General features: G+C 41.7%; 1 protein-coding gene and 1 non-coding gene across 2 annotated transcripts in view; one reads left to right on the top strand and one right to left on the bottom strand.

Moving 5' to 3' along the window:
• The window catches only part of LOC109042976 (discoidin domain-containing receptor 2), a 594,631-nt gene that overhangs the window by 301,415 nt on the left and 276,751 nt on the right, over positions 1-16,465 (top strand).
• LOC140224947 (U11 spliceosomal RNA) lies at positions 6,560-6,685 on the bottom strand. Its single transcript, XR_011900168.1, has one exon. It is a non-coding gene; the product is annotated as a U11 spliceosomal RNA (small nuclear RNA).

Below are 16,465 nucleotides of genomic sequence, written 5' to 3'. Positions count from 1 at the left end.
TTCAGCTCTAATTGAATATAAACTGTAACTGATATTTTTAAACTTTTTGACCGTGTTTTCCCTGCAATTTAGTGCGAACCTAGAACTATTTTACGAACTTGTTACACACAGTTCGGGCAACGTTTCCCAGTGTTGTTTTCTTCTTACTATGACATTTGCCACAGCAAACATGACGAAACGTTAACGCTGACCTGTACCAGAAAAGAACGTTTCTTTATTGAAGCAGAAATATTCTTAAATTAGCCGCCAAGAACACATTTCTCTTGAACTGAGAAGCACAGCGAGCTGATTGTTGAAATTGATAGACATAGCTATAGACAAAGAAGACAAAAGGGATATAGAAGGATTCTTGAAAGCGGGTGGTTGCATTGGTCAAAGGAGGTAGGTAGTAGACAAACTAACGGCAACACACGAAAGACCCTATAGTTAGTCTATCAATTACCCCCTTAGTACTATAAGAACCCCCCCCCCCCATTTCAACCAATACTATCGCTCCATACTGCCGTGCTAAGGAAGAACGCCATATGAACATTCGAGATTTGCCAAATTTCCCTCGGTAAAATGTTTATTTTTGAGGAACGTTACGAATATTTTTCATTGAAATTTTCAGTAGCCTTAGGTGAAATTTATGAAAAAAATTATCTGAAAAATTGGAAGAAATATATTCAAAAGTTTACCAGGGATTTTCGTTTTATCAAAGGAATTTGGCAACGTCTGAAGGTTCATACGGCGTTTTTCCTTAGCACGGCAGCATACTCCCTACGTCTTCTTTGTCTATTGCTTTGTCTATCACTGTCAACAATCAACCCGCAGGTGCAAATGACAAGAGTATAGTCATTTATGCCAAGCAGAAACCTGCTCGATTTAATCGACTTTATTCACTCCCTCTTTGCTAATCAACACGCAAAAATCCTGAGACCTCAGCCAAGCTGGCAGCAATGCGACGCGTGTATTATCCACGGAACTTATCCGACAATTTATACCACGTATCTAATGTGGACACCAAGTCGGTCGGTTATATTTTTAGCGTATTTAGTTAATCCTGCACTTTACGTTCCGAACGCGCTCTCGGGGGATTTCGATGCGTTTGATGCACTTCGTGAGAGTGCGCTTACGAGGCGCAGAGAGGATTTTGTCCTCCGGGGGGAGTTTTTCGGGAAAAGACGACTTTTGCGATCTTGTCAAGCTGGGATCATCGTCAACTGCCTTCGTGTAAAAGTGCAACGCTCGGTTTATTTAGTTTTGGGAAGTATAAAGTAGTTTTGTATTCACATTCAGAAGGGAGATTTAAAATTTTTATTACATGCGCTTCAACGGTTCCGGACGAGATTAGGCCCAGGAGCGGAAAAACCAGGAAATTGAATTTGATAGAAAAATCCAATGACAATACTGCCGTGATAACGAAGAGAGCTGTTCTGTATGAGTCATGACTAGCACATGTTATTATGTACCTCGAGGTTCATCCTAACATGCACTTACTGCTGTTTTCGCTATCACGGCAAAATACAAGACATTTTTTGAGAAAACCGTTTAAATCTGGTATTTTGGCTCCATTTAGTAATTACAAAGAAAACTTTAGAAGTTTGTCGAGTGTGAGTTTGAGAAAATTCGAGGGAAAATGCGGTGGAAAACATAAGAGTCCTGGAAGAGGCTGACAGCAACGCTGAGTTCGAAAAAGGAAAAAATGAACCACACATGGAATTTCGGAGTAAATTATGGCTATTTTGACACGAAAATTCGGTTTTTTCAAATTTTTATCTTCAGTCTGCAGTTATGGCAGAAACCGTTGAGCAGAACTGGCAAGAATTTTCATTTGGGGGTGTAAAATGGGCAGGTGCCGATAATATTGGAATTCCATACCTGCGTAGGCAATTTCATCAATGGATTCAAATTTCGGGGGGGGGGGGTTAAATTTTCTCCTCCTGCAGGATTTATCGGCACAACCCAACCGTGTTTTACCCTCTGCTTGCGATTGAAAATTCCGTGCGGTGCCTGCGCTGCCGTGCTAAGGAAAAACGCCGTATTAACATTCTAGAGTTGCCAAATTACCTTCACTAAAATGTTTATTTTGAGAAAATGTATGAATATTTTTCCTTGAAATTTTCAGGAATTTAAGATCAAAGTAAAAACAAAATTCTCTAAAAAAATGGTAGAAAAATATGCATAAGTTCACCAGCGAATTCGTGTTATATCACAGAAAATTTGGCAACGTCTGATGGCTCATACGGCGTTTTTCCTTAGCACGGCAGTGCGTGTCCTGCTTCTGCTCAGGAGCATGACCTGAGCATCAGATGTCACCGTTGGTATTGCACTCTTCATCCTCCTCCATGAGCCGTGGCATTCCACCTGGATTTTTTCTCTGCATCTGCATCCTCTCTCTAATTAACCTCTCGACAAGACGCAGTCGCAGTGGAAACCCGGGAATTATGCAGGGTAACCCGAGCTCCCGACTGGTAGTCGGCGGTGGTTCACTCATTTTCGGTGCCCACATCTTTCCCGGTTTTAGAAAGTCGTGTCTAGCAAAGCGTGGATCACGTATCACAATTTGTCTTGGGAACATCTCGATCCTCCTCGCTTCAGTAGTTGTGATTCCGCTCGTGACCCTCGCAGCATCCACTCTGCCGTGCTAAGGAAGAACACCGTATGAACAGTCAAGAGTTGCCAAATTTCCTACGATAAAATGTTTATTTTTAAGGAAAATTGTGAATATTTTTCCTTGAAATTTCCCGACTATTTAAAGCAACTACAAGCAAAATTTTCTTAGAAATTGGCAGAAAAATGTTTAAAACTTTTCCTGAAAATTAGTGTTTTGCCAGAGGAAATTTGGCAACGCCTAACGGCTCATACGGCGTTTTTCCTAAGCACGGTAGCACTGTTCAGCGTTGTCGTCTAACGGAGCCCTCTTAGTTTCCTCACTGAAAATCTTTTCTAAAGATGAAAATTGGAGAGGTAAACGTTCTTGCACTTCTGCCGTGCTGAGGAAAAACGCCGTATTAGCCTTTAGACGTTGCCAAATTTCCTTCACTAAAATCGAATGCACTGAGAAAATTTTGAATATTTTTTGCTCAAAATATTTAAACAATTTTGGTCGCAATTTCATGTAAAATATCTGAAAATTTCGAGGAAAAATATGAATAACCTATTTCCCATAGCAGAAAAAAATCATAAAAAATACAGTGAAATCAGCTCTTTCTGCACTTTCAGATGAGGCAATAAAAAATTTGCTCGCTAATTCTCCATTACTAAATACATCTGCGTTACGTATAGGTTCCAGACCCACACTGAAAAAAAAAAAAAACTCCGGCCGTGGGAGCCGCAATTACGGGCTACATAGACATGCCGTCCGTTCCGGGCTCAAAGGCCGAAAATTCCGGCTGCTGGAGCCGTAGCTTCGGCCTCTGAACCCGGAGCAATCCCGAACGGACGGAATATCTATATAGTCCGTAAAATTGCGGCTCTCACGGCCGGAGTTTTTTTTTCAGTGCATGGTAGGCCGACTAAAGAGTGGTTAGTTTTGGTTCTGCAGGATAATATTTTGTCTACAGATCCGATAGGCGAACTCGCTAATTCAACGACCGATGAGCCGAACGGGTCGCTAATCCCCCGACGGGAAATTGAATTACCGCTAAATCGAAATACAATAGGAGCGAGCGGCAAAAATACTCCAGACGGAGAGCAGAAAAGTCACGATTGCCATTGCAGCGTGCCCGGCTTAAGCCGCCCGACTAATTTGCCACGGGCAGGGAACGAACCATCCATCCTTAAAAAGACATACGTCCATCATTGAAGCGATACCAGGATCCCTTGTATTTTTATGCACTTAAGGGTCGAACCAAATTTCCACGTAATCCCTTTCGCCGTCCAGGGATCTATATTTCATCCCGACGAGCTTAGACTATTGATGATCGTTTCCGGTCGTGACAAGTTCATTCCGGCATTGCTAGATCAGGGAACTAAAGTTCCTCCGGCTCGCGCTGTTTTCGTGGAAAAAATAGCGGTTTTCTAACACTATCGGGCTGACATGTTTCGGTTCGGTATTTTGTTTAGGGCTTACGATGTGTCATTGACTTGTGGCACTCGAGCTTGCACCAGGGACAGTCTTATTGCCAACTTTAAGGGCAAAAATCATTGTATTTTCCTCTTTTTCAGGAATGTTGTAGGTTTCGTTTGAATTCGGTTGTCCACGGGTAAAGGACCCTAGTGTCTTAATAAAATTGAGTTATTCATACCACTCCCATAAAGTGTTTTGTGCACTATTGGGAACCAAATTGACGGAACTTGCTTTCCTGAAAAATTTTCTTGTATCGTACACTAAGTTTTTTTTTCCCCAAGGATGGTCACGATTTTCATAATTTTTCACTGACGAAGTGTCATAAAAAAGAGGGCAAAATAGAATGAAACACAAAAAAGTTCCGCTTTAAAGTGGGACGCCTCAGATGGTCGTATACAGATCTGCGTTGAAAATTAAGAAATACGAAGTATCAATACAATTTCAAATTTGAAATTTAAATGAACACAAGAGGAACATTTGCAAATGCAATAATCAAGTTTCATTCAACGCCAGAAGAATGATTTAACATTATGGTTTTAATTTAGGAATGTTTGATAAAAAATTGAGTAAAAAAAAGTTAAAATTGAGGATTTTTCCAGCAAACAGGCCTGGGCCCATTTCAAAAAGTCGCGTCTTGAGACAAATGCATCCGTAGTTTTCATCTAGCCACTGACGGTGACTTACATCGGAATTCAGACTCTTAGATCAAAGTATCAGTATATTAGATCATTTCTAGAATGCAAAACGACCAGTAATTAAACTTCAGATGCATTTTTCTCGAAATATTCTCGATATGGGTTCTTTTTCCAATAAGCTCCACAATTTTGAATAAACATTTTTAATTTTTCCGCAAGGAACAAGTAAATTGTCTACGACCATAAGTTTATCGAATACTGCTTCCCGTCCAACAACAAAAACAGCACCTACAAATCAACATCCAAAGTAGATCCTCTCCAGGCTCAGGTCGTATAAATCTCCTCATCAAACCCCACAATAAAACAAAAAAGTCAAAGGAGCGAAAAAGAGGCGGATCTCAATTAACCGACCTCCACTCGATCGAGAACGGATGAATCCCATTCACAGTTCACACCAGCTTCGTACCTATATTCAAGATGTACATCCCAAGTAGGGGGCTATCCGATCCATAACCCCCTCCCCATCCACAACCAACCTTTTGTTTTTAACCCCCTTCCCCTTCACTCCTCCAGAATTGATCCGTTCATGTGAGTCGGGTGCCTGTTCACACCAACGCAGCCATAAATTCAAAATAGGTTATCGGGATAGCGCGGACAGAGAGGCTGGGAGGCGCATCTCAACCCTTATTTTTAAAAAGAACACATGTTCATTATCTGATAAACCCTGGTGCATATGTAATTTAATGGATTTCAAGGCTCATCAGAAGAATGGACACGTTCTTTTAAAAAATATGGGCTCCGATCGGTGGTCAGCCCTGACGATCTGATCGGCTCAGATCGGAGCGATTTTGCCAGTCTCGGGAATGGTTACGCCTCCCAGATCGGTGGGATCGGCGTTGTCTCGTGGTTGGTAATTTGTGCAGGTTGTATCCAGGTTTTTAGGGTGATAATTTTTTTCGTTCTGCACGACTTGGCAATGGAGTGCCGATCCACCGACGCACTACCACGATCTAAGTGCCTGACAGGAAAGGGAAAACTACCGATGGACGGTGCATGGCCAGGCGTTGTCATATAAAGGTGCTTATCGATGGTGGGAATTGAAAAAACACCCATTTTCGCTTGGTTCAGATGTTCGAAAAAAGGCGAGGGAGGTTTTTCTGATGGATTGCTGGATGTTTCTGTCATTTCATTAAACAAACAAACAAAATTAAAAAAATAAATAAAAAAAATTGTCGGTAAATAAAGATTAAGCAAAAAAAAACTCTTTCCAGCCACACTGGAAACGAGAGGTAAATTTCGACTAATCGTTTCTAATGAACCTGACGGGTCGGAAAATCGTCCCCCTTGAACTTAAGATTTTTTGGATAAGGGGCTATTTTAGAGGGTAGGTGAATATAGGTTGTTTTAGAGGCCACGGCGAGACGAGCTTTTTAAGTTATCACTGACTAAGATCGGACGGGCTCTAAAAATCATCCCCCTTTGGACTTGAGATTTTCTGGATAAGGGGTGATTTTAGAGGGTAGGTGAATATAGGTTGTTTTAAAGGCCACGGCGAGACCAGTTTTTTGAGGTATCAAATTGTTAAAAAATATGTCCGACATGTTTCAAACTTGCATTTTAGAATAGAGGAAAGCTAATTTAACCACGGTGGTAGTTGAATTACGATTTTTTTATTGTAAAATCTACATGGAAACATTTAGGGCACTTTTTTAACCACATAATTGTTAAATCAGCAATTTCATATTTCCGTAAAAGTAGGTTGGATCTGAAATTCACTGAAGCTGACAAGTAGCGTCGAAAGAGCAATACGATCTCTTACCTCTAACTTAGTCCACTTACACGTTTCAATGCTAGGTTTGGATACATTAATGAGAGGAGCGCCAGAGCTCTAAGACATCTAACAGCTCCTCAGTCCAAAAATTATGTGCTGAGTATGTCTTGATAGCCATACTCTACAGAATCCGAAGATCCTGAATGCCATGAAGCAAGCACCCTTTTTATGGCGATTGATGTGGAATAATGTCTATCAGTTAAAAAGCAACCCATAATATTTGATGAAGATCTTTGATTTAATTGAGCTTTTGAAGCACTATTAAATTAACATACCTCCGTTACGCTGATTTTAACATGCTCACACAGGTGTCACTCTTCAAATTCATTTAAAAAATTGTTTGTATATCCTGTGCATTCGGGATTTTTGCAGTATTTCTAACACTTCACAGAATTGAAAGTGAGCCAGTGCTATCTGGTGGTGTTTATAAGAGTTGCAGTCGAAGAGGTGTTTGCAGTGTTGTCGCGTGTTGTTTTGAATGTTTCAATTTTTAAAAAATTCACCGAAATTTTCTGAAATTTTTTTTGGTACCTGTAGCTCCGACTCGAAGTTGTATTCAATCAAAAAATTTTCGCAAAAATGGTCGCATTTTGGAAAAAAGAGGATTAGAAGTAGTTTTGAACCTTACCAGCCGCACACTACCACCTGACAAAATTTCAAAACTGAGAAAAAATACTTTATGAAAAAAGGGCGTATGGATGAATAAAACTTCTTGATCTCGGCCAAATCCTGTTCCGAGTCGGTTCTTTTCTAATAAACTCCATTTCAATATCCTATATAAATCCCGTGGAAATTTTTATATTTCCCTCAGAAAGGAAATCTAAGAAAGACAAGATCTAAGATGAGTATTTTTGAGACATTGTTACTATTTGGATTGCATTTTGCAATTAGGAACTATAAATTCCGGCTTGGTTTAAAAACAACGTATGTGCCATTAGTTTCTCTGTGCACAAAAGTGTTTTTTCAGATGAGCCAGAATTTATAGTTCCGAATTGCAAAATGCAGTCCATCTCAGGATCATGAAATTTTTTACTCTCCTTCTCAGCCAGGCGGCAACACCGCCTGGAAATGGAAAAGCACACCCCTGGCACATAAATCGAGGCGCTTTAGTTGCACACCTGCCGAAGACGCCTCTCATCATCTCCCGGCTCGGGCGAGGAAATCGTCCGGACCTCATTCGCTTTATAATTAAAAGTGATACCCATTTTTATCTACGAGCGGTCACAACTTAGGGGGTTTTATTGCGTGGAATTACGACAACCAATAAAACCGAGGCCTCGGAAAGGGGTAGAGGCCGGCTCGGCGCAGGCGCGAAACCTAACCTCAAAGGAAAGAAAAACGAGAGTCCGAGCCGGTGCATGTCCGGGCACCTCCTCCGACGCAGCGGCGAAATGAATTTAAATGTTAATCAGCCCGTTGATTAATTACTCGCCGGGTCGCTCTATTCTTTTATCGGAGCATCTAGATTTTCTCGGGCGAGGGGGGTGGGGTGGGGGTGTAGGGGGTGTTGCGTGGGGAGTTTTTCAGACCTCGGATGCGATGCAGGTCAAACACCCGAGGCGCGGGAGTTTTTTGTTGCCGGTAAGGAGCTATTGACACGTACTTTGAATTGTTCTTTATGACTTTTTATACCTGCCCCCCTTTTGTCCCCTCTCTCCGTCGTTCTTGAAAACTCCCTCGCGGCTGCGCCGCGTACCTGAAAATGAAACCTCAGGTGAACGTGGAATTTGAGAAATAGAGAATTTTTGTCTTTCCCAATCGCATTTTGCAGAGCTAGAATTGCAATAATGTCCCGACGTATTGCCTCAATATTGCGACTAACCTACAATTATTGGAACATATGTAAATGGACGATTTTTAGCGATTTTATGACAATGCTTTGAAGGTTCCTTGAACTAAGAAGGTGGGTAACCAGGAATTGCAAATTATTGTCCCTTCATTCCTTCATTCCAATTTATTACTATAATATCACAATAAATCTCGATAATGTCGTAGCCCTTTCCAAAAGCAGGATGGACGATCCGTACATCTTGCCTCATAATCGCAATAATATGCCGATATTTCCGCAACTTATATCATTCTCTCCACTCGGGCCATGGCGTTCCTTAGGACCTTCAATTTTTCCTTTGAAAATCCTTCGATAAATGGATTGCACTTTGCAAAAAGGAACCAGGAGCATTGCAAAGTTGCTAAAATGGTGCATCTTCTTTTGTCTTGGAAGGAAAACCTGATTATTTCATAACAGTTCCTACTTTACTCGCTAAAATCTATAAATTTAAGACAAAAATTATTATGTAAATTTCATATTTTTTCATGGTTTCAGTATTTTTATTGCAAAGGATGAAGTTGCACAATCTTAGCACCATTGCAATGTTTCCGGTTCCTTTTTGCAAAATGCAATCCAAATGTTCATGCGTTCGTGGAAATTTCTGAAAATTCTAAAGTTCCTCCAATCAAAGTATTGGAAAGGTCCTTGATTTTTAATTTGATTGGCAGTCTTAAATCTTTCTCAACGGAAGACGCTGTTGATACTAATTTTGTCCATCGGAGAGGAAATCGAATTCCAATAGCACAGGCCTAGTCGATCGGATGATGAAGCGTCGACAGGGTCAAATGGTTCACGTCCAAACCCGCAGCTCGATTGTTGCAACACTATCGAATGCCCTCGATCGATATATAGCATTGCCAAGATAGGGATTTATCGATCAAGTTCATTCGATATCGATTCAACAATCGACGTCGAGGAGACGCACGGGCTTGGATTAGTCGCACCGGAAACCGCCGCTTACGATTGAATAGACTCACCTGCCACGATCTAAATCCGACCGAAAAATCAGGAAACCCTTTCACCTCGCCCCTTTCCTAAGCGCCCATCCGCTGTACTATTCCTTTCATTATTCCTGTTCAGGAAGTAAATGTTTAAGCTCAACTTTGGGCTCAGTTTGCGGAACACGCAAAGATATTATAACGAATCAATTTTGTAAATAAAAAAAATTATTTTCATTAATTCGTTCTCCGGTAACGTCGTTAGAAGATCTCACTCGAAACATTATCGATGACCCCCTCTGATGATTTATTGTTCGAAAGCACTTTCTCGTTAAAAAATTGTTGGGTAAAAATAACAATTAAAAGGATCAACGTAGTTTAACAGTAATAATAATTTTAGAAAAATCGATTTTTACTGCAAAATAATTCAAGAGAATAATCAATTGAAGCTTGTATAGCAGAATAATGAAAGCTCATGGTTACTCCCATGAACTTTAGAGCTTGATTGACTCTAAAATATTTTCGATGTTAGATGTGTGTATGTTTTTCGAGCATGTTAATCGAAAGACCAGCATTTCATCTTCAGGAGTGGACACAGTTTACACTCATGTTATGAAAAATAGGATGAAAGTTGTTCATATGAGTTGCTTTCAGTCAAAAACTTTAAGAATGGTTCAGAAAAATACCTACTGCTGAAAATTTCTCGCAGGATAAGATTTATGGTACGAACGATTTAGAATTCCCAAAAAACTCTATTCCGATAGTTTCATGCTTCTTATACTGTAGTTTCTATAGACAGTAGGCCAGCACGCGCTCACAGAAACTACACTTCTGGCTGATTTTGGCGCCAGATATAAGAGTAGTTGCACTAACCACAGAGTTATGGTTGATCCAACTACACTTTCAGTAGACTCAACCGTACCTCTGACCGATGCAACTACTCTCATATCTTGTGCCAAAATCAGTCAGGAGTATAGTTGGAATTGTGATACTTTTTCCCGTGTTGCATCATGAACTATGTCAATTCCATGAATTTGACAACGCTGCTTTCGTTGTTCTAAACGAGAAAATAAAGTAATATGTCAAGGGCTTTTACTTCCTGACTCAGTTAAGACCATGGATGGGATCGTTTCGGGAATTTCATTGGGGAGGCCTCCCGAAAAGCGGGAAAGCGGGGAAAAGGGGACGTAAAAAATGAATTCCACGCGGGGACCAGGTGCAGCGTGCCGGGGTCCCTGGAGGCAACGCAGTTAAAAGGAGCAAACGATCGATAATGTACCTCTACACGTGTTCCCTTGTCTTTTTTCCCGTTAATTAAATGCTCCGCCTTTCGTTTTCAAGCCCATTGATTCTCCTTTGAAACCCTCGAGGGCTCTCCCCCGGTTTTTCACGGAATAAATAAACAGGGCTAGTAATGTTCCTTGAATCCCAAATTCTCCTAGTTTTTCTGGCAATTTCCGTGTGTCTGCTCGGGTATAGAAGAGAAAAAGTTCGGCACTAGAACGTGGAACCCATAAAGCAGCAACACTTTGAATATTCTCACAAAATTGAAGTAGGAAAAAGAAAGTTGCACTGGAATAGAAAGGACGACGGACCGGTCTTATGGGAAAAGTGGGCCCGGTTAAATCGGCTGGCGTTTTGATATGTTGTAGGTCTTAACCTACTGATCAAAAGTGTCAATGGGCATTTCTCCCTATCTCGAAGTTTTACCCCCCATTTTGGGGGTCAAAGTTGCCAATTCGGCGTATAATTGGCAGTTTTGACACCCGGGTTTATTGGTCGCCTATGAGATTCTTTGATGGTTTCTTGAGTCTTTCGTATCCTCTGAATAGGCTAGAGACCATCCGAACTCAAAAACTGACAATTTTGCCTTAGGGGTAGGGGGGGGGGGGTGTTCACGCCACCGATTTCAGAGTCGGCGAGCCGCATTAAACCGATTCTTTCGCCATGTTTTGGAGAATTTTTTATGCAAATGATTGCGACTGCATCTAGAAAGGTCGACTAAGATGCAGCTCAGAATATACCCCCCCCCCCGGCGGGGGTGGGGGGGAGGCGAAAACTGGGCCGAAAAGCCAACCGAACTCGGGCTGCGAAAGTTGCTCGAGTTTGATTGTTGATCGTTGATGAGTTGATAGGTTGACCGATGATTTTGTCATGTTTTGGAGTTTTTCTTTTTATCCCAATGAAACAGACTGCATTTCGGAGGGTCGACTGAGATGGAGCACGGAATATGCTGTATGAGAAAGGAGGCTTCTCAATCCGCACCCTCCCTCGCAATAGGATCTCTCAGCATAGGTCAGTGTGGCACTGACACTAGTATAGTGGCATTTTTTACCACCACCATCACTCATACATAATTCCGAGGGGCGTTTTAGCTGACACGCATTTCCGACTGAGCCCAATATTTCTATAAGCGAAAGCTAATGGTGCAGATGATTCCTACGGCTGAGACGTATATAACGTCGGTTGATTTCAGAAATATATCATCTAGGTGATTTTTTAAATGAAATCGCACACCATTATCGATCATTAAACAGTTTTGTAGAATGTCAAGAAAGGCAAGGAAGAAAGCAAAGTATTCGCAAAAAGGCAATATATGCAATGCAATCAGTTCTGAAGGTATTTGACGAGTTCTGGGTTTTTCATTCTTTCTACCGGAGCTCCATAAGTAATGGATCGAATCCTGGAAGCTCTCAGTGCAGAAAGTGAGGCGAGCTCGCTGAGATTTTTTTACGTAATCAGAAAATCTAAGAAAAAAACAAGGTCATGTACTTCTTCTTTTTAATTTTTTTTCTTTTCAAAAGCAAATAACCCCTCCCCTCGTCGAAATTCTGAAATGCATCAGGATATGCTGAAAATTGAATGATGGTATGAAGTTTTAATCGTCCTAGCCACATTCAAAAGTGTCACTCCACTAGTGTCAGTGCCACACTGACCTATGCTGAGAGATCCTATTGCGAGGGAGGGTGCGGATTGAGAAGCCTCCTTTCTCATACAGCATATTCCGTGCTCCATCTCAGTCGACCCTCCGAAATGCAGTCTGTTTCATTGGGATAAAAAAAAAAACTCCAAAACATGACAAAATCATCGGTCAACCTATCAACTCATCAACGATCAACAATCAAACTCGGGCAACTTTCGCAGCCCGAGTTCGGTCGGCTTTTCGGCCCAGTTTTCGCCTCCCCCCCACCCCCTCCCGCCCGGGGGTATATTCTGAGCTGCATCTTAGTCGACCTTTCTAGATGCAGTTGCAATCATTTGCATAAAAAATTCTCCAAAACATGGCGAAAGAATCGGTTTAATGCGGCTCGCCGACTCTGAAATCGGTGGCGTGAACACCCCCCCCCCCCTTACCCATAAGGGAAAATTGTCAGTTTTTGAGTTCGGATGGTCTCTAGCCTATTCAGAGGATACGAAAGACTCAAGAAACCATCAAAGAATCTCATAGGCGACCAATAAACCCGGGTGTCAAAACTGCCAATTATACGCCGAATTGGCAACTTTGACCCCCAAAATGGGGGGTAAAACTTCGAGATAGGGAGAAATGCCCATTGACACTTTTGATCAGTAGGTTAAGACCTACAACATATCAAAACGCCAGCCGATTTAACCGGGCCCACTTTTCCCATAAGACCGGTCCGTCGTCCTTTTCTTGAATCCCGAGTCCAGACTCTTAAAAAAGACAAGAAAAAATACTCTTGATTTAATCGGAATTTTTCTTGAATCGAGAGTCAAGACTCTTAGTTTAAGCGGATTTCCTTCTGATTCAAGCGAAAATCCGATTGAATCGAGAGTATTTTTTCTTGTTAATTTTTTTAAAAGTCTAAACTCTAGATTTTAGAGAGTTTTTTCCCAAGTGTCTATAAGAATTGCTCTCCGTGTGTTTTCCATTTTTTTTTTTCATTAACGAGAGTTTTTTGTGATTTCCCTTTCTATTTTTGCCAGTTTCCATGAACCCTCCTTAATCAAGGTTTTTACCAGTATGGCAAGTAAACTGTCCATGTCGAATTTCGTAACTTTAGCAACCGTAAAAACGCTTCAAATATTATTTATTTTGTTATTTCCTTTCGACTACTCCTTTATTCTCTTAATATAAATGTTTCAAAGCGACAAGTAGCAAAATATTTCCCAAAAAATAAAAAGACGAGGTAAAGTCACCGATCCACGCCGAACGTTGTTGGACGTATCCCTGCTTTCTTCCCCGAGCAATTGTGGTCTCCGTGAGTGATACCACTATTCGGCCACGCGGGAGCTCGGGTTGCCTACACTGAAAACTGAAGGCAAACTGCCAGTCAGATTGAGTCACCGCTCCGCACGCCACGCTTGATGCCTGCTCGACAGTGACGAGGCGTGAACGATCGATTATCGATGTTTCCCCATTTGAAGCTATGGCAAAGAATCGATTATTAAGGTGTTCGTTGCTGATACCCTGCCCATCGATCCTTCTCCATAGGTTTAAATGGCAGATCAATCGATAAATCGCAAAGCACGCCACGCCACTCCTGCTCGATTCCTATTTTCTTCCTCGAGCAATCGTGGCATCTGAAAGTTTCATGACAAATAGCCTGAAATTTTAATTCCTTGAAATTTCGCGGGAAAATTTACTGTTTCAAGTTCTTATTTTTCAAGAAATTTTCCATCTCAGCTCATGGTTCCATTCAGAGGGGTGCGTCGAGTGGGATTCACGCACTGGGTTTATCCTCCTCTAAAATTTTATGTTTGTTGCGTCGTTGGTGCCCAATTTTTTACACCACCCTGCTGTGCGCTATCAACCGGTAACAGAGATTCTAAAAATAAAAGCCAATTATTTACACGAGGACCGCCCGTCAACGTCAGCTTCTTATTAAGTCTTTTGTGGGATGATTCGAGAAGTTCCCACGGGTCGCTCCGCGCTCCTTAAAAATTGCCAGAATCTCATCGCCGACACTCCAGAAAAATGGAGCCAAATTAAGCGAGATTTCGCCAGATTAGAACGTGACGTTGCCAAACCACCCACGAACGCTTTTTAATTCCATTCATAATGCGTCAGTTTCAGCGCGATTCGTCAACGTCCAACACAGATCACGGATGAATCAGGTGCACCTGCAGCTTCAGATAAACGAGGGCAGATTATACAGGAGTCGCAGGGCGATCTTTCTCTCGCTCCCTTCCCCGCTGTTCGTCCGCATCGAAGAGAGACACGCGTATAAGGCCAGTCGTAAGAGGATACCCAGATCCTCCTTGAGATTACAGCCTCGGTCCACCGGGCAGTGCCGATAATTACGGCTAGGTAGCGCTTCAGTCTCCATTGATGCTGCGGACAGCTCATTGTTTACATCCAGATGACGCGACCAGATAGCCCCACCGCTCCCCGTTTGTTTTTTTTACGGGGCTATCGACTGATGACAAATAATTACGCATTTACGAGGGGGAGGGGGCGATGTTAATGTCGGAGCTGGAGATACCGGGTCGCTGATAGCGCCCCCGCTAACATCCCCCCCCGATAATTAACATCCAACCCGTTGAGCGCTGACCCCGAACCTTCAACCCCTTCGAATCCCGGAATCGCTTATCTTCCCGATAATTCACGAACCGTTTCTGTTCCCGGTTTGGTGCCGATGAATGGTGAGGGGTCGGGGCTCAACCCCTCGGGCCTATCGCCCCTTATCGAGCCGCCGCAGTTGCAACCCCCGCTCGGTTCCGTATAAAATAGGGTAATTAAAAGCGTGATTTCGGCAACTCTGGGTCCAGGCGTACTTAGTCTAATGAATTTGAGGGCCTTTAATCAATTTTACGCCCCTGCATTCCGTGACAATGTTTCCTGCGTGCGCTGATTTCGTGTGCGAGATTGTGACGACTTTAATTTCACTTTGGCGCGAATGGATTCTTGTCGAGGTTGCCGTATTTCCGACTATACACTGGTTTGTGTGCGGAAAAGTGTTTGGTTTTGTGCACGATTTGGCGATTATTTGGGGACAGAGAGCGTGCGGCTGGGATGAGACGAATCCCGTTTTGATGTTGTCATGACGATGCTATGATTGGAACGCCTTTTGTGCCTGGAGTTGGTACGCAATGGCATGGCAGTCTCTAACAGAGATGAACGAGGGATAGATATTTGAGTGAAGGAATTGGATACCGGGGCTGTTTCAAATGCGTATGTCAAAAGCCCCTTTGATGCCGCGAAGTTCAAATAGCGACAGTGTTGCTATCGGAAATTCAAATGATTCCAGTGGAATAAAAAAATTGGAGGCAAGTTGAAACCGCATATCATATTCATCCCAAATATCGGACCACTAGCCAGAATAGTACTGAAAAGCACCTCCAGATGAACTCCTTATCAAAATTTCACGCTGTGAACGTTGAAAAAGTTCAAAACTTTCAAAGTGAACTCAGTTTAATCGAGAAATTATGGTTTTCAGTCCACAGTGCAGTAGAAATGGTAAATTCAAGCAAGCTCCTTCTAAAACAACCAGGTCCATTCCCCATTGAAAAGAAATATATCGCCATAAATATAATTTTAAATTCCACAGAAATTCCTTTCATACTCATGAACTGCATTTTTAAATTAGGAAGGTAAAATTCAACTTTTACAGAAAATTATTTCATATGTAGAAAACATCGAAGTCAATATTATTATTAATAGTGCGAAAGGACATTCAGTTTTTAGCAAGGGAAAATTTTGAATCACCGAACACGGAAACAACTGACTACTGAGTAAAATTTGGAAAATTTGGATGTTTCCTCGTGCTTCAATCGTACTCATACTACCTAAGGGCAGAGCTTGAACTGTGCTCCAAATTTGTCTCGTGGAAAACGATGCTAAGTCCAGCACCTATGATGAGTAGGAGAAAAAAACCATACACTGGAAGAAAAAAAACACATTGAATCTAGAGTCCAGACTCTTATAAACATTGACAAGAAAAAGTACTCTTGATTCAATCAGAATCTAGCTTAAATCAAGAACCAAGCCTCTTAATTTAAGCGGATTTCCTTTTGATTCAAGCAAAAATCCGATTGAATCAAGAGTATTTCTTCGTGTCGATGTTTTCAAGAGTCTGCTTTCTAGATCCAATGTGTTTTTTTTTCCAGTGTAAGGTTAACTTTCCGTTTCAAAACGTTAAAAAAAGCAGGGAAAAGTCAGGAAATTTTAAAATTTAAGGACTCCTATCACCTTTTTTAAACTTTGAGAACATATTTTACATT

Source organism: Bemisia tabaci, chromosome 6, assembly GCF_918797505.1.
Source record: "Bemisia tabaci chromosome 6, PGI_BMITA_v3".
Classification (NCBI taxonomy): Eukaryota; Metazoa; Arthropoda; class Insecta; order Hemiptera; family Aleyrodidae; genus Bemisia; species Bemisia tabaci.
Note: the sequence above shows the minus strand (reverse complement) of the source record. Positions and strands in the feature narration are given on the sequence as shown.